Source organism: Mustela putorius, unplaced genomic scaffold, assembly GCF_011764305.1.
Source record: "Mustela putorius furo isolate JIRA1106 unplaced genomic scaffold, ASM1176430v1.1 tig00000421_pilon_pilon_pilon, whole genome shotgun sequence".
NCBI classification, from domain to species: Eukaryota; Metazoa; Chordata; class Mammalia; order Carnivora; family Mustelidae; genus Mustela; species Mustela putorius.
In genome coordinates this window covers 10,248,314-10,266,279 of record NW_025421375.1, presented here as the reverse complement: position 1 = coordinate 10,266,279, position 17,966 = coordinate 10,248,314, and the positions used below count along the sequence as shown (strand labels likewise).

The window sequence follows — 17,966 nt, the reverse complement described above, 5'->3', positions numbered from 1 at the left end:
CAGTGGTTTACCCTTATACTATATTTGCTATAGATTTTTGATGGATAGTTGCTGTCCTTTGTCAGATTAAAAATTTACATACACAACATATGTGGCTGTGTTCACAGACTATTATTTAGTGTGATTCTTTTCCTACGAAGTGGGGTTTTAGTGATTTTTAGTCCCCTCCCCCTATTGCAATTTATTTTAACTTTTTTTTTATTATCTTTTTAAGATTTTATTTATTTGACAGAGAGAGAGAGAGAGAGCAGAAGGAAAGCTATAGGCAGGCTCCCCGCTGAGCAGAGAGCCTGATACAGGGCTTAATCCCGGGACCCTGTGATCGTGACCTGAGCCGAAGGCAGACTCTTAACCCACTGAACCATCCAGGTGCTCCCCCCTCATTGCAGTTTAAAGAGGTTTTAATACTTTTGCAGAGTAAAATGCTTTTTTGGGGAGAGAAATAACATGTAAAATTTACATTATTCCTCCCAAGCTAGCAGAAGAGAACCAAAGTTTTAGTAGTATAGTCAGTCTTTTTTTTTTTTTTAAAAAAGATTTATTTATTTATTTATTTATTTTAGAGGGAGACAGAGGAGGAGCAGGGGAGGAGCGGAGAGAGAGAAAGAGAATCCTGAAGCAGACTCCCTGCTGAGCTCAGAGCCTGATATCATGACCTGAGCCAAAATGAAAAGTGGAACGCCTAACTGATGAGCCACCCAGGTGCCCCAGAATAGTCAGTCTTTAACTATATGTTTTATAATAAGGGTTCCCAAAGTTTGTTTCTTAAGATGTCATTTATTATTCCTTGTAGAAAGTTTTTTTGGTCCATTAAATTTGGAAAACGCATAAGAGAAAGTTAGTATGACTTTTTTTAATGTAAGATTTCTTGGAACTTTTAATATACATGTGTGAATAGGGAAGTTCCAACAGGAGAAGGTAGAATCTAGCATATTATCTTCCTGGAGCCCCTCGTGTAAGCAATGTGTCAGTGAACTCTGTTGTTCAGTGAACTTCTTGTCATTTCTGCTCTCATAGTCAGGGTTATATGTGCCTGGTTGGGCACAGTTTCCTTCAGAAGTGTACTGGGTTAGACTGACTTGTATCAATCGTTCTCTTTATAGCGCTTTACACTTAACTTGCCTTAGAAAGCAAATCAATTAAGCCAAAAAATTAATCAACTCTCTTCTGCCCCCTAGAGTATTGGACTAGATGAAATGAACAGGGGAGGATGCACTGGTGTTCACAGTGTTGAAGAATTAGTGTGATCTTCAAGGAGTTTCCAGTCTAATAAGATCTGTATCACGTGTCTTCCTTTTGACCCAAGGGAGTAATAAAACTACAGATATGAGTCATTTATCAGCTAAGAACACACACACAGATAGGTTGATGTCATGAGTCCAAAGTCATGCAACGTGGAATATCAGTTGGGAACAGAACAGATTCATCTGACTACACTTATCAGCACCTTATTTAATTGATGTGACTTCCTCTCCTACATAGTAGATATAATGATTAACTCTGTTGGAGTGGGAAAAGTGAGTGAGTGGGAGCTAAGCATTTTGGAATATCAAAATAATTTAATTGGATCCCAAATGAATTAAGATGTGTGGGAGTCCAAATTATATCCCAAATACCAAGTTTGCATAAAGCCAATTTAAAAATAATTTAAATTAACGAAATAGAACGATTGTCTCATGCTAATACAAAGAATGCAAAAAATTACAATGAAGGTACTGAAAAAAATTTTATTCACCTCACACCATAATTATTAAACTTGTATTTCAACAAGGAACCTTGAAATTAAAATCAACTTGAAGTATGAAAAAAATGAGTTCTCTGTATCTGCTTTGAAATATATGTAGTATAAGTATTACTAAACAGAGAATAAAGTGTTGGTTTTGTTCATTTTGATGACCAGTATGCTTTTGAAGTACTTTTTTTCCCCCAAGTAGTAGGTATGTACACATAGAATTCTGTAGGGACCATCTATCTACAAAATTGTGGGTTGGCACCTTCTATTTATTAAATTTAAATGCAGAAAGAGAATGTCCAGTTTTCTTTTTATTTTCTCTCTCCCTAATCTGCTTCTCTCCCAACCTTTAAAGCTCTCTGGTGCCTTCTAGGAGCTCTATGAGCCATTCTTTTGCTCTGACTTCCACCCTCTTCTCTTATTTGATCCATGGGTGCTGTCATCCAGTATGACTTTTTACTCCTCCCAAGGGAGCTGGTACTCGGAGTGTAAAATTGATCATATCGGCATGGATGCTGTTCTACAGATTCTCCATGGCAAAAACTGACTTTGGGGATGCATAGAACTGAAGCCACCATACAATTGCAATCTTTATCTGGAAGGGAAAGAGGGGAGAACCAGGACAGAGCAAAATGATGTGTTGGTTTCTCTCATGATTCCTAGGTGTCTTACTTGGGCAGTTAGATAAGGTTTTCTTTTAGTGCAGGATTTCAAGGCTTAGTTCCTCTAGAATTCTCTAACCAAGAGTTTAATCTACCTCTGGGAAAGTTAACGTATCCAGGTACCTTTCCAATTCTTGATGCTGCAATGGACTTGCCTGTCCTTTCTTCAACCATTGAATGCCACCCAGGTGTGGGCATTTGGCACCCAGATTTGGGCTTCCAAAAGGAAGTCCATTGCAGAGATTGATTGGTGAGAGACAGTTAAAACAATGACCAACTTCTTCCCATTATTTTTTGGGGCAAGTGATAGGGTTAATGAGTGAACCAGCAAATGGATAAGGAGGACATTTTGTGACACTGCTCCTGTCACACTCTCCTGCTCCTGAGAGTGCAGGATATTAGATGTACTCGCCTCTGAAAAACTTCAGCTCTTGATTAAGGAGTCAGGCAGAGTACCTTCCTTCTTTGCTCAGCCTTTTCTCTTTTCCCTCAGTGGGTCTGAAGAATGGTTTGCTTGGCTTAAATAAAAGTAGTATTACTTACATTTGTTTATGTTAACTGTCTGACTTTTATGCCCAATGAACTTACAACACTGTAATAATTATTCATCTCATTAAGTATGAGTTGGATTAGCTTTGTTATAAATTACATGTGATAATGGTGCTGAGTTTTATTTAAATGAAGTTAATGGTGTTTCTCATCAATGTAATTATTTGACTTTAAGTTTTAAAATTTTAAGGAAATTTCTGAAGTTGGTAATAAAATTGTTGCATGCTGAATACAATTATGACTAAAGTATGAATTCATTTATTCATCCATTCACTTATTCATGCATTCAGTTAACATTTTAGCCAATGACTAATACTGTATTAGGAGAATGAAAGCCGTGGCTCCACCATCTAGGAATTCACCATTTAGGATGGCAGACAAGTGAGCAGACAATTGTCTTTAACATGATGTGACAGATTTTCAGATAAGGATATATGAGGGGCCCCTTATCCACACTGAGGGGCAAGACTAGGGAGCAGTCAGGGAGACTTACTGAATTAGATTATACTGGTACCAAGTCTTAGGTAACATGTCATATTTGCTGAGGTAGAGACACAGAGAAAGGCGAGATGCAAGCAAGGGAATAATAGCATCAGAAGCATAGAAGCAGGAAAGGGCATGATATATTTAGAGAACTCCAGATATTATTGTGACTATACACTCAGGTGTGGTAGGGCATGTTTAGTGTGATTGCAGACTAGTGTATGATGGAGGGATGGAGGAGATGGTGTTAGAGAGAGGCAAAGGTCAGATTGTAAGGGACTTCAGCCATCTCTTCCTTAGAGAAGAATTGTTCATATACATGTATTTCAGTCTCTTGATCAGGTGCTAGTCTGTTAGGTAATGCTTTCCCATTGCAACAAACATTTACTATGCTCCCACTGTATGTCTAGAATTGCACTCTGCTCTGTGATGAATATGTCTGCTTTCCAGATGAAATTATTACCTGAGCTTGGTTTTTCACCTGTAATACAAAATTTAGGAAACTCTAACTGGTAAAGTATAAAACATCCTTTTCCTAATTACATGTTTTATACTTTTAAGCAAAATCTATTGATGAATCAATTAAAAAACATCTGAGGGCTTTATTGAAACTCATCAGTGTCTTGTATTAAGTTCTTGTAGTTCTGCTTTTTAATGAATTGGCCAAAGCATAGATTCTCCAAAATGCCGAAGGAAAGATGGAAGACCTTAAATCACAGTGGTATTCAAGTTAGGAGTCCCAGAGATAGATAGTCATAAATTAGGGGGGGAATGACCTTTCCGTACTGCCATGTGATAGGGAAGAAGCAGTACCTTGACTGACAAGTTCCATGCACTTTCTTCTGCTACCACAGTTCTTTTCATTTTGCCTTGATGGTCATTATGCCCTGGACACCAGGGAGGTGATTTGCTGGCCTCGAGGATTAGGGAAATCTCATCCTCGCTGGGAACCTCTCTAGTGTAAATTCTGTAATATTCTTCAGCAGTTTTTTTGAGGATCTACAATAGATGATTTATGTGTTATTTCTAAACTTCATGTCATTGAAGGAATCCAGATTTTCATGTTAGGAAACAGTGGGCATGTAAGGCTAAGTGATAGCATGTTTTATGTTGAAACCAATGCTGTTCCTCCTATGTCTTTGCACTCTCACAAGGAACACTAATTCTATGCAGGTCAGGCTCATCTTTCTCCACTAAAGGATTTTTCTCCTTTAACTATTTAAAAAATTGATATATAGTTCACATACCATAAAATTTACCCTGTTAAAGTGTCTAATTTGGTGGTTTTTATTATCTTTGTAAGGTTGTGCAGTTAATACTGTTACCTAATTTGAGAACATTTTTATTGTCCCCAAAAAGAAATCTGGGACCCACGAGCCGTTCATTCTACAACCCAGCCACCCCCCCATCCTCCAGCCCCTGGCTGTCCTTGATTTGCTTTCTGTCTCTATGGGATTTGCCTATTATGGGCATTTACCTAGATTGAGTGGCTTTTTGTGTTTGACTTCTTTTATTTAGCATAATGTTTTCAAAGTTCATCCATGTGGTAGACTATATCCACATTCCATTCCTTTTCATGACTAAATAATATTCCCTTGTATGGATATACCACACTTTTTTTTCCTTGATTCATCAGTTGATGGATACTTGAGTTGTTTCCACTTTTTGTCTGTTTTGAATCAGGCTGCTATATCTTCATGGGTTTAGGCTGCACTGGGTGATGGTGTGTTTCCTAGTATGTGTCACATTATTTTATAATGATGATGTATTACTATTATATTGTCTCTTTCCCCTGCCATTCTGTACACTCTGCATGTATGAAGCATATTTGTCTTGTTAGCCATTATATCAAACATAGCACACCCATGTAAGAAACATGTGAGTGAATAAATTAAAGAAGGCAGCTCTGTAGCTCTAGGTGAGAACTTTGAACTGCTCATCTAGCCTGCCTTCTGTCACTTCACCAAAGGACTGTGTCCCTCACTCTGTTTAGAGTGTGCGTTAGTGGCTGAGGATCCTGCTCTAGATTTTTCCTGACATTTTTTATCGTTGGGCAAGGAGAGGTTACGTTGATACAGCAGCCTTACAATTTGTTTGGTTGAGTTGAGTGTTACCTCCTATCTGCAAAAGTCAGAGGAAAGCTAGATTTGTTCTGACAGTTTGTGCTGGGAGCACTTGGGACATTTATTAGCAAGGGAAGTAGACCATGATCCCAAGTTTGTCTGTTGTCTTGCCAATTAAAACTGCCTGCCTGGGCATGTGTCATGTCCCCACCATGGGATTCCTCCCACCGGGGACACTGGGAAAGCCCATCAGTGTTAAACTTATTGTTTCCTTTGCTTTTATCCCTCTTTGTCTAACTCTTCCTTGATCATCTCAGAACTCCTTCTGGCAGATTTTCTGTGGCTGGTAGAAAATGTTGCCTACCTCCCAATTCTCTTTTTTCAAAGGTAATAGAATTTAATCAGGGCAAAGTCCTCTCATTTATTTCTTGCTTCAAATAAAGCCCTGGGTTTTGGGGGCCTTCCTTTCCGCTGGGACATTTTGCTTGGGTACTTAGCCCTATTTCTCGGTCTTGAACCCGCCAAGAGATCCCGAGGAACGCCAGGCACTGGGGGGCCCTGTAGTGGCAAGTCTGAATGTGGCAAGTGCTCTAGCCGCCTCTGCTTTCCCCCTCCCTCCTGCATCTGCCTGCTCCTTAGCCTAGTGAGAATGACAGGAAGGGAGAAGGAAGCTGCCAGGTTTCCTGTATGCGTGTCTGTGGGAGGGAGACGAAGAGGGCTGGCAGCCATGAACTAAGTGGGCTCCATTCCATCTATCTTTTCTGATGAAAGTGAAGCAGATTCAGGCTGCTGCCTGTGAGCTGTGATGGGAGCCATAGCTCAGAGACAATTCCTGGAATGACTGTTCTAGATATTGCACCCATTTCCACCCTGGAGCAACTTACAGGCTGAGGGGGTTGAGAAGTCTAAAGCTGTCGGTAGTGTGTGGTTGGTATTTGGATGAAAATCTCCATGTGCTATTATATAAACTTCAGAGAAAATACTGTGAAAATATAAATAAAGATGTCCTTAAAAGTATGTGTTTTTGGTGTAGCATCTTGTGGCTTCAATCTTTATGCTATTTTATGGCTGTCAATCTCTCCCATTTGGGGTAAAATGGGTTTGGCTTCCAAATAGTTCTCATAAAAGGTTAAGGTTTAGAGACCCAGTGTATCCATTGTTTCATCAAGATCCAGTGAATACGTTGTTTTATTTCAACGTTTGTGCCTGGTTACTGCAACAGATTCCAGATCCTTCTGGATGGTTCTATAAACATTTATCCATTTTTGCATGAATTCGTAATTTCTCAGACCAGTCTAGGGGAGGACTGTCAAGAATGTGGGTAGCAATCGCAGGACGATAAAATCCCATCTTGGGCCTGAGCCTCCCTGCTGGAGTGTCAGGGACGTGAGGCCCCTTTCTCCTTCCTCCCATGCAGTATCCCATGTGCAGACCTGGCACAGTTCCATCAGGTCTTCCTGGGGAAATAAAATTCTTCTGTGGGCTCTGGGGTTAATCTCTACTCTGGCCGTAGAAGGTGTTAACAGCTGACACCTTCCTGCAGCTCATTTCATAAAGATGTCACTTCTGTGCACGTGAGAACCACTGCTCTTCGTCTTGCTGTGGGTATCAGACCTTCTGTGTGCCCCGGTCTCCGCTGTTGCTTCCACAGTCACTTTAGGAACTGCCGAAGTCACACAGGATGCAGCAGTAATACTGTTCTGCTCTCCTTTTCTTCTCCCCTACTCAGAGGGCCTCTAGTGTTATGACTATTTTTTTTTTTTAATTGAACTGTTAGGTTAGTGTCCCACTTTTTGGAGAAACTTGAAATAAATTCAAGTTTATGTGGAGGCATTATGTGTAGCACTTCGAAGGGATCTTCTTTAGTAATCGGGGTCCTGGGGTAGTTACCGTGCACTTCAGCTCTTTCATATCAGTGTAAATCCCTTCATCGTTTAAAAATGTCTTAATTTCTCATTAGACACAGCAGATGCCCTCGTACTATTTTTCCAGGCCGGGGTGGGGCAGGGGAGGGAAACTACTAGGTGCTGAAAATGGGATTTATTGTGGCTTTACTCCAGATAAAATACATCGTGCTATGGTAACAAGCAGCCCTAAAATCTAGTTTCTGAAAACATTTTTTGCTTATACTCCATGTCTAAAGATAAATAGTATCAGTGTAGTTATTTAGAAGCTCAAGCTGATAGAGACTTCAGCATTAGGATGCCTCCATCTCCCCATGACATTTGGGGTTTGCAACAGCAGGGAAGAGAACAAGTAAATACAGCTCTTAGATGCATTCCCTGGGAAATGATACGTGTCACTTTTGTTCACTTCGATTGGCCAAAGAAAGTCATTGAACAGGAATCTTGGTGAATTCTGAAGTAAGGGGATGGACTTGAGCCAGCAAATAGCTTGGGAAGAGGTTTGAGTGGGTTGGAAGGTATACATGATAAGCCCAGTGCTCCCACAACTGATTTTCTGCTGATAGCATTTATCATTTCTTTCCAGGGAGCCTAAAGAAGATGAAATCAATTGGCACGGATTCTGCAACTAAATGATGCTTTCGCAGGGGTAAAGCTTTTTGGAACTGCACTGCTTACTAAGAGCGTGAAATGCCACAGGAGTGGCTGAAACATTGGTGGAAGTCAGCCATTCTGCCACGCTTCCTCTATACTTTGCCACCGTCAGGGGATCACTGGAGAGGATGGGGGTCATTGAGTGCACGTGAGGTCCCATTTGCTGCCCCTCGCTGGTGAGCATGCATCATCTGCCCAGAGGAAGGACAACGCTGTCTATGGATTTGCAGTGTGAGTCACTTACACAGGTAGTTTGTGAGAGGCATATGACACAGCAAAACTTGCTTTGAGTAAAATCAAAAACATCAGAAAAATGCAACTCTTTAAATGGTATAGAGTTTTCAGCCTTTGCCTTGTACTTTTCTAAGCCCTTTTATGACAGTATCTCAGACAGTTCTTTAAAAGAATAGAAATCAGGGGCACCTGGGTGGCTCAGTTGGTTAAGCATCTGCCTTGAGCTGAGGTCATGATCCCTGGGTCCTGGGATCAAGTGTCGCATCAGGCTCCTTGTCAGGCAGGAAGCCTGCTTATCCCTCTCTCCCTACTCATGTTCACTCTCTCTCAAATAAATAAAATCTTTAAAAAATATATAGAAATCAGCCTCCTTAACTCCTTCACATCTATCACCACCCAACATTCTAAATATTTACCTATTTGTTTTATTTGTCTGGTGGCTGCTTTCTGCCTTGCCTGGGTGTAGGGAGGGACAAATTTCGACACATTGTGGAATCACCAGTCACTTCTATGACCAGACTCCTCCCTGATACTGCGTATCAGAGACCCTGTGCAGAGACCCTGCCTCTCTTCTTAGCACTCCACGGCCCCTTGCACTTCGTTTCATACCAAACAACAGCACTTATTGAAGGATTGTGGCTCGAAATTCATTGGAATTTTCAGCCTTTACTACTTGAATTAATATAAAACGTGTGCTCTTTCCTTTTTGAGAAACTTTAGGCATCACTAGCAGGAAAGGAGGGTCTTAGAGCCCAACTGTTCTGCATTTTATCAACAAATACATCTTATCTTTTAAGTTTGGACCCTCAAGTCACAATAGCTGCTCCATAGGTGAACCTGGAAGCACTCCTGATAGTGTCTGTGTGGTGTCTTGGGAGAAGGGTTAGAAGGGTGAGCCTAGGGGTGCCCTGTGTTTTAGGAAGGGGACCTGGACAAGGCCAATTTGAGGCTAGATGTTCGTTGCTCTCTGGACCTTTCCCTTCAACCTGTTTACATCTCCACCCCCCACACTCCTTTCCCTTCTTCTGTCTTCTTTCTTTCTTTTCACTCACCAGGTAAAAAAACAACAACAACAACAACAACAACAACAACAACAAAATAATCACAAAAAACGCAAACCTTTCTAATTGTCTCATCTTAAGCACATTAATTCTCTTGAATACCTTTGAGGCCCTACTTCTTTGGAAGTTGGTATTTTTCTTAAGCAAAGATAGTTTCCTCACAAAAAAAGAATTCTGGTGCCAGGCATTATCATATTATTCATTGTCACAAAGTTTTTATAATCTTATTACATCTGTCACCTAAGTAATCTTTTCTTGTGTGTGTGTGCGTGCGCGTTTGGTGAGGGGTTAAGTGATGACTCAGAAATTAAGAGTCTTAACTAAGTTCATAAAATCATTTAGTAGCAGAGTTGAGATGATAAAAGTCCTTTCTCCATTCATGTTCTTTCTTTATTAGAATAGGTTATCTACAACGTTGAAGATCTGTAAGTCTCCTTTGTGGGGCACAGTCAGGTTATTCTAAAATTAAGACAGGAAATGTTGGCAGTCTGAAGGTGTGCTGCTGGGATGGAAAGAGACATGGAGACTTTAATTACTAGATACTGCATGTTGGGACATGGGACTCACTTCTAAGTGCTATCTTCTTCTTTTTTTTTTTTTAAAGGATTTTATTTATGAGAGAAAGAGAGAGGTGGGGGGTGGGGAGCGCATGCACAAGTAAGGGGAGCAGCAGGCAGAGGGAGAAGCAGATTTCCGCTGAGCAATGAGCCTGATGTAGGACTCCCGGATCATGACAGGAGCTGAAGGCAAATGCTTAACTGACTGAGACACCCAGGTGCCCCTAAGTGCTATTTCTTTTATGCAACACTTCTCATTTGGCAAAATTGAATGGGACCAAATACAAATTTTCAGGTATGTTACATATTGTGATAAAATCACTTCACACTCCTGTCTGCTTTGTGCACAGATGGACCTGCTTTTTCTTGTGGTTTCTGTAAAAAATTACATCAGCTTCGATTGCATAAAACAATGATAATTTATCCTCTCAAAGGTTCAGAAGTCCGTATTCTGCACCCCAGGTGTCATCAGGACTGGGGGGCAGTCTGGAGGCTGTGGGGGAGAATCTGTAACTTGGCCTCTTCAGCTTCTCGTGGCTGCTGGCAACCCGTGCTGTTCACCGGTTTGTGACACAGTCCAAACTCCAAACTCTGCCTCTGTCTCGTGTGTGTGTATGTGTGTGTGTGTGTGTGTGTGTAATCTCCCCCTACCTACCTCTTATAGATACTTGTGACTGCATTTAGGGCCCACCCAGATCTTTTAGGATCATCTGCTTATGTCACAAAGCCCTCAATTTAATCACGTCTTCAGACACCCTTTTTCCAGACGAGGTAGCATTTACAGGTCCCTGGGATGAGGGCCTTATTCTCTGGGGGCTGTTACTCAGCCCACTGCCAGCCTCTACTTCAGTGCTGTCTTCTCATCTCTTCACAAGTTTTAAAAACATGTAGTACATTATAGTCTATCGCAATTCACCTTATTTACATAAATATGTACCTTTTAAAACTTACATAGGCTTTTTCTTTTTTTTTTTTTAAGATTTTATTTATTTACTTGACAGAGAGAGACACAGGGAAAGAGGGAACACAATCAGGGGGAGTGGGAGAGGGAAAGCAGGCTTCCCACGAAGGAGAGAGCCTGACGCACGGCTCAATTCAAGGACCATAGGATCATGACCTGAGCCTAAGGCAGATGCTTAACGACTGAGCCACCCAGGTGCCGTATTTTATTTTTCTAAAGTGGGGTAGGTAAGCTCTTTCTGCAAGCCTTCAAGGCTGGTGCGCCCTCCGGTTTCCATTGCAACTCTTCTTCTCTGCCCCAGAGCGTAGGGCAGGCAGGGCCAATAGTCAAAGAATGAGTGTGCCGTGTTCTAGTAAAATCAAAACCAGATTTGGCACACTGGCCTCAGCTTGCTCCAAAAACCTCTCTGCATCTCTTTTATTATTTCTACCTCTAAATTTGAAGTTTTGATGTTTTACTTTAGTCTTCTTTGCTCTTAGAGATAGTACCAACCACTTATTTGTTTTTTTTCCTACTGCCAAGCTAAGACATTTGCACAGAAATGCAGTGCATTGCAATTTGGTACTGCCTGGATGCATTTAAAAACGTTCCTTTTCTTTTGGCTCTGCCCTCTTGCATCTCCTGTTCCATTATGCACTCAATAATACAACGAGTGTTCATTGTGAATGTACCAGATGCCAAGTATTGTGTCGAGCACTGAGAGCCATGTGACCTGAGGTACATTGTGAAGGAATTTCAGAGTGGGAATTGTTTGGGAGATTTAGGGGACAAAGTCCTCAAGATTTAGTAGTGGGTGTGATTTGGACACACGAGGGAGAAATATCTCAAAGATGACTCCTGTGTTTCTGACTTGACAATAGCTAGAGGGTGTTATCACTCATGGAGATGAACAATGCTGGAAGAAGTAGTTTTGGTGAGCTTGTAATTTGATATTGGAGGGGCTGACTCTGAGACATCTTTGGGGTCTGTCCCCGAGGCTTTTGCTCACTACCTACCTACGTAAGCATGTCTTACTCTTAATTTACTATAACCATTTTCCATGTAAGTAAATATATGTATGTGTGTATGTATACATAAATATGTGTATGTACAAAGGTAGATGTGTGTGTACACCAAACACACCTACTACTACTAGCAATCTATTATGACCAGAAATTCTGGTAAGAGATAAGATAGCTATTCTCACACCAATGTATGCGAAAGGAAAGAACTAAACTAGTAAGTATTTCCTGAGCACCAGCTGTAGATACATTTTTTTTCATTCTTGCCATGAATTTATGATAGATGTACTAATGTTTTTTCTGTTATGCTTTTATGTAAAGGGAGGCTTTGAAAGGTTAATAATTTACTCAACCTCTGAGTTAGGATTTGAACCCAGTCAGTTGTTTATTCCTGAGTGAGCTGATAGACTTGTAAACAATTTGCTTATAATTTCACACATTAAATGAGACTTCGTGGGCTGATAGACTTGTAAACAATTTGCTTGTAATTTCACACATTAAATGAGACTTTACCTGGGAGGTCTTCAAAGAATACCTCCTCCCCAGCCCTAAAATTACAGTCTAGATGCCCCCCCTATAAACTCCTGAAATGTTATCTTTTTTTTCTTTTTTTCCATAGCATTTATTGCATGACCTTTTTAAAGACAAAGTTTTTCAGGGGCGTAGACTCTTATTTTTTATATTATCTCCTTTCCTACAATACTCAGCCAAAAATCAGTGTTCAGCACATGCTTTCTGATTAAGAATTTCTTCTCTGCTGAAGAGTTATTAAACTGATATGGTTTAACTTTTGTAGGGTCTTGACTATACACCACCACTGAACGGTTTGTTCGTTTGGGACATCCCCATTCCAGTGTTACAGAGATTTTGTTCTTGAGAATTCTTGCCTAAAAAAAGAGCAAAGCAAGCAGAGCAAAACAAAACAAAATGTAATAAAATAGCAAAACCCTAAGGAGTGAACCTCAAATTCCATAAAGTCTGATAGGAGAAACATTTTGAGGTAGTTGGTCCTTCATCTAAAGGAAAGCCAGCTCTTAAGTTAAAGACTGTACGTGACACAAAGTTGCCTTCATCAGCTTCAGGTATTGGCTAAAGCTGAGCTCGGTGGGCATTTGACAAAAAAAGGAGCTTTCAAAGCCTCTTCTCACACTTTGAATCTATGACTTCAAATACCTACCTACTGCGGCCCAGTTTTAGGTTACATGTTTTAGATCCATTGTCTCAGTTAGTCCTCAAAGTTTTGTGATAAAGGTTTTATTATTATTTTATTAAACCTGGGAGGAAATGAGAGCCAGAGATGTTATATAATTTGCCCAGTGACACACAGCTGCTGGGTGGTGAGCCCAGGAGCAGCTGGCCGAAGCCCATGCTTTATGATGCCTCTCTAAGTAATGACATTCCCAGGTGACATTCCCAACCCTTTTCCAGATTTCCCTAGAGCACTTCTCAAACTTTAATGTACATCAAACTCACTTGGGGTTCTTATTAAAATGCAGCTTTTGAGTCAGTGTGAGGACTGCTTTTCCACATTTTTAACAAGTTTCCAGGTGATGGCAACACTGCTGGCCCTTGGCCCACACTTCAACGCCGACGTGAATCTCCACCGTGAGAGGGGAAATAGGGTACAAACTATACCCAGACAGCCACCAGTGCCGAACCGTAGGTGGAGGGAAAGTTGCTGTGGGAGTGAATGTCGGAAGCTTGTCATGTTTGGTCCTGCTCCTTAAGACAGGCTGGCTTACAGGTGAAGGGGAGATTGATGACACCGTGGAAGAAGAACAGAATAGAAATAAAATGAAGATTTGTCTGTCATATCTCCCATCAGCAGTAACTGCCTGTGGCACGCTGGGTTCATTCCTCAATGCAGGTTCACTGAGTTAGCTGGATCTGTGAGAAGAAGGACATTTAAATTTTCCTTTCATTGTGGTCGTTACCGGAGATGTAGTCTTTTGTCAAAGCTTTTCCTCAACACAAGACTCTGGTGAGTTAGAGGCGGAAGAGATGAGATGATGGCCTCCCTTCTCCCGAAGTTTTTCTTCCCCATTCAGAATATGAGAGAGACTGGGGAATCTTAACAGTCTCGGGGCTAGAGTGGAACCCCAAAGAAAAATGGATGCGAGAGATGGCCCAGAGAATCGCACAGCTTCTGACTCTCCCAAATGCTTACTGACATGTGCTGGCTCTTTCCTTATGGATCAGGAAGTAGTGGCACAGCTAAGATTTCCCATGGTCTCCCGATAATGGTCTTGGGGGCTTGGGAAACTGAGCATCTCCCATGGAGCAGTGAATGTTTACTGACAAGAAAGAGAGGAGGAAAGTGAGGAAAGGGAAAAGGAAGGAAGAAAGAACAAAAGTAACAGAAAAAGCTTATTTATCATTTATCTTTGCCATTTCAATTGCTATGCAATAGTCTATTCTATAACAGGTGTTTGAAGGTGTCTTAGGTACTTTAAAAGCAAGTTTCAGTTTAAAGGGCGTTCCTTCCTCTTTTCCCTATCCTATCCATCTCTTTTGTTCTTTGACAGTTATGTTTTATATAGCCTGTTAGAATGGATATAAATAGGAAATAGAATTGAGAGGTAGCATGAAATCGTGGTGCAAAAACTGACCTAGGGTCTAAAGCATGGGATTTGGGGTTTTTCTCTGCCATTAGCTGTTTCCCGTGGAAGTCAGCTGGGAGTCCATAGAATTTTCAGATTGACTGAAGCCTTGTTCCAAGAACTGCAGAATTGCAGAAGGCTGGAGTCCTGGAGCCCTTCCCAAGATTTCCTTCATTTCCCTAGGAGCCAATACTTTGATCACCTTCGCCCCAATTTTCTGCTGCCGCTGAATGTGTGTTTTCTTTGCTCAATCTTTTATGCCCAACTAAATGAGGGCCCCTCACAGCGGTCACAGACGCAAGGCTGGTGCAGATTGCATATCCTTTGCCTCTCTGTCCATCATATCCCACATAGCTACCCACAACTATGCCTGGCCACTGCAGCATCACCGGCGATCTCTCCTGGGCACTGCTTTTCCTCTCCGTTAATCCCGGAGCTTCTTGCCGCCGTGCTGATTGCCTGTTCCTCCTCTTCCCTTCCTTTCTTCCCTTGCCTTGTAACTCACATGCACAGAAACAAGAATGAAAACTCGACTTTTCTTACAGAGAGCACTTTACCTCTAATACTGTTAAGGTCTCCTTTTCTACCACAATGAAGTACTTTTTATAAAGCAAAGAAGGATTCTAATGCCTGGTATTACTGTAATACAGTTTTGATCACATTACACATGTCACTTAACATGAAGCAATCTTTTACATTTTTCTTGTAGATGACGGACCAGGAATTAAGTGAGTTAATTAAGTGGATGAGTTGCAGAATTGAGATGCCACAGAATCCTGTGGTTTTTGTTTTGTTTTAAGTTAAGAATAGATGTTCTATAAAGCCTAAGATTTGCAAATCTTATTTGTAGAGCAGATAGGTGAATATGATCACAAGGAGCAGTGTCTGGGATCTGAAGGTGTGTGATTAAGAGTGGAATAGGCATGATAACTTCTGAATCCTTCTCCATGAGGCTCAGGAACTAGGATTCCTTCCCCAGTGCTATTTCTTATGCGACAGCTTCTTTATTGGGCAACACTGAATATGACCAAATAACAAAGTTATATTGTGATGAAATAGTTTTATTGAAATCAAACGGCAGTTAGAAATTCATGAATGAGTGTGAGAGCTTAAAAAAATGCATAGGTTCTTCAAATTATTGGAGCGATATATTATTACTGGAGAATATGTAAGGATAAGAGAAACAGAAAAGTAATTTGGAATTTCAGTATCTAGAGAGAATAAGCACTGTTACTTTATACTTTCTTGTGGTCCTGATATGCAGCTAGTTTTGTACCTTGATTTATTTCATAAGCATTTTCTGAGTCCCATGTCGTTTTTGTGTCACTGTTTCATAGGGTTATAAAACAGAGCATCCGATGATTCTCTGGTTTGCAATAAAGTTGTGTGTAATTTTGCATTATTAAAAATAATTATGGGTTAAGCCGCTGCCTTCGGCTCAGGTCATGATCTCAGGGTCCTGGGATCGAGGCCCGCATCGGGCTCTCTGCTCAGCGGGGAGCCTGCTTCCTCCTCTCTCTCTGCCTGCCTCTCTGCCTGCTTGTGATCTCTTTCTGTCAAATAAATAAATAAAATCTTAAAAAAAAATTATGATGTGAAAAGATGATCTATAAATAGATAGAATATATTTTCTTAGAATAAATTCCCAAAGGTTGAATTACCGAGCCAAAGCCTCCTGCTAATACTTTATGCTTCTGCTCTGTGAGAATAGGCTTTCGTATACCTTTATCACATAGAATATTCTAACTTTAAAATGGCTGATTTGATAACTGAAAAATGGTATCTAGTTTTTTAATTTGTCCTTGATTATTAGTGAGTAGAACATGTCTAGTTTTACTTTTTTCCTTTGAGTTTAGTATATTTCCATCCTGAGCATGTTTGTTCTGTTGTCCTTTTATTGTTTCCTTGCCCATTTGTGGCTATCGAGAGGCTTTTTAGAATGACTAAGCTAAGCAATGCTTTGTTTAAAGCACTAGACTATTTCGGACGAGAGTTTTTTGCTACTAGAAGCAAAGGGGTGTGGAATTCCATTCCATCCTGGCATGTGCTGACTTTTTTGGCAGATTTCAAAGCTGTCTCTGGGCTTCATGTCAGTGTGACCTAGAAAGGAATGAAAGCTCAGCCAGCCCAGGTCACTGTCAGAGCTGTAACCTTCACTCTGATTTCCTGTTTCCCTGAGGTTGGCCTCAATATAGATTCTACGTTCTCCAGCAAAGTGCAGCATTAGATTTATTTTCTTTTTGCTTTGTCAAGGCGGATTAATGCACATTGAGGTTAGAGGCTGCCCAAGAATAAACGGTAAACAGACAAAACTCAGTTTGGGGGACACCTTCCACCTCACTGACCAGTGATCTCATGCTGCCCCTAGAAGCTCCAGGATCTGCTTGCTGTTACCACATGTTCTGGATCATTTAAAGGCTTCTCCTGACCATTGAAACCTCCCTGTCAATTACCTGATTTCCTCTGAATCCTGTTGTCTGGCGGCTGTTTGCAGCACTGTTGTTAGGTGAAGTTGAATCCATTTTGGACTGCCCGTTTTGAAAGAAATGTATAAACAAAGGAGAGGTCTCTACTTGCATGTCTGTGTCTGTCTGATTTGTATGCTCTGTCACTATTTCCTCCGTTAAAAATCTATCTTGTAATATTCTTTGCACATATACTTTTGTCTAAGATTTTTCCCAGTTGCTTTTCCAATTGATTTTCCCATTTGGGTTATATCTTTTTCAGCTTTGATCCTCCCTAGTATATTGCTTGCGCTCTTCTGTGGGCACATACTGAATTAGAGTAATTTCCATATGTATCCTTTCCCACAGTGGGTTATATGCCCTATAAAATAGAGATTGTGTCTATTTTTCTTTCTTACTTTCTCAATTAATCAATGTATTTTCCTTATATAGTGAGTTGCTCATAGTTTTTTACTTGAATAATTTGAGTCATATTAATGGCTAGAAGTTTAGGTACTATGGCAGGCTGAAGCAAAAGGAGACATTTTTTACCTCATGTTATTTAATATAGTTGAATGCCAAACGTGGCTAGCAGGAAGGGCAGCCATTAGTTAAGTAAGGCAGTTCCTCAAGGAAAGTTAAAGTCAAGTTTTAGGTTGGTTTGGTGATCCTCACTCAGCAATATCCTTAAACATCCATCTTCTATCTGTAGGTTGTAGGAGACAAAATTGTCTGTCAAAATGAGTAGGGGAAGATGAATACTTCCCCAACCACTAGGATGTAATTGTTCAGAAATTCACAGAGTAAAACACTGTGCTCTTCTGCCACAGGTTTTTCTTTATGTCATTTGGTGTTACCAGGACAAGCAGTGATGCTGTGGGGATAGCATAGGGGTTCTGATTTGTTCTTTGGGCTCTTGGCCATTGTGAGAGTAAAGAGCTGTCAAGCCAGAGCTCCAGTGTTGGCTCTTGAGGGAGACCCTGCTTGACTTACACAGGTAGGTCTCAGTACGCTCATATACGAAACTTGATTTCTGGAAGTGACCCTTTCTGCCAGAATTG

At 40.8% G+C, this 17,966-nt stretch overlaps 1 long non-coding RNA gene across 2 annotated transcripts in view; it reads left to right on the top strand.

Annotated features, from left to right (window-relative positions):
* The window catches only part of LOC101671867, a 78,897-nt gene extending 60,978 nt beyond the window's left edge, over positions 1 to 17,919 (top strand). The window contains exons 4-5 of one of the 2 annotated variants that reach the window (XR_006606663.1): positions 7,980 to 8,042; positions 17,736 to 17,919. This is a non-coding gene — a long non-coding RNA (uncharacterized LOC101671867). Of the gene's footprint in view, positions 1 to 7,979; positions 8,523 to 17,735 lie in introns of those variants that run through there. The other variant, XR_006606661.1, reaches the window with a different exon arrangement.
* The last annotated feature ends 47 nt before the right edge of the window (positions 17,920 to 17,966 follow it).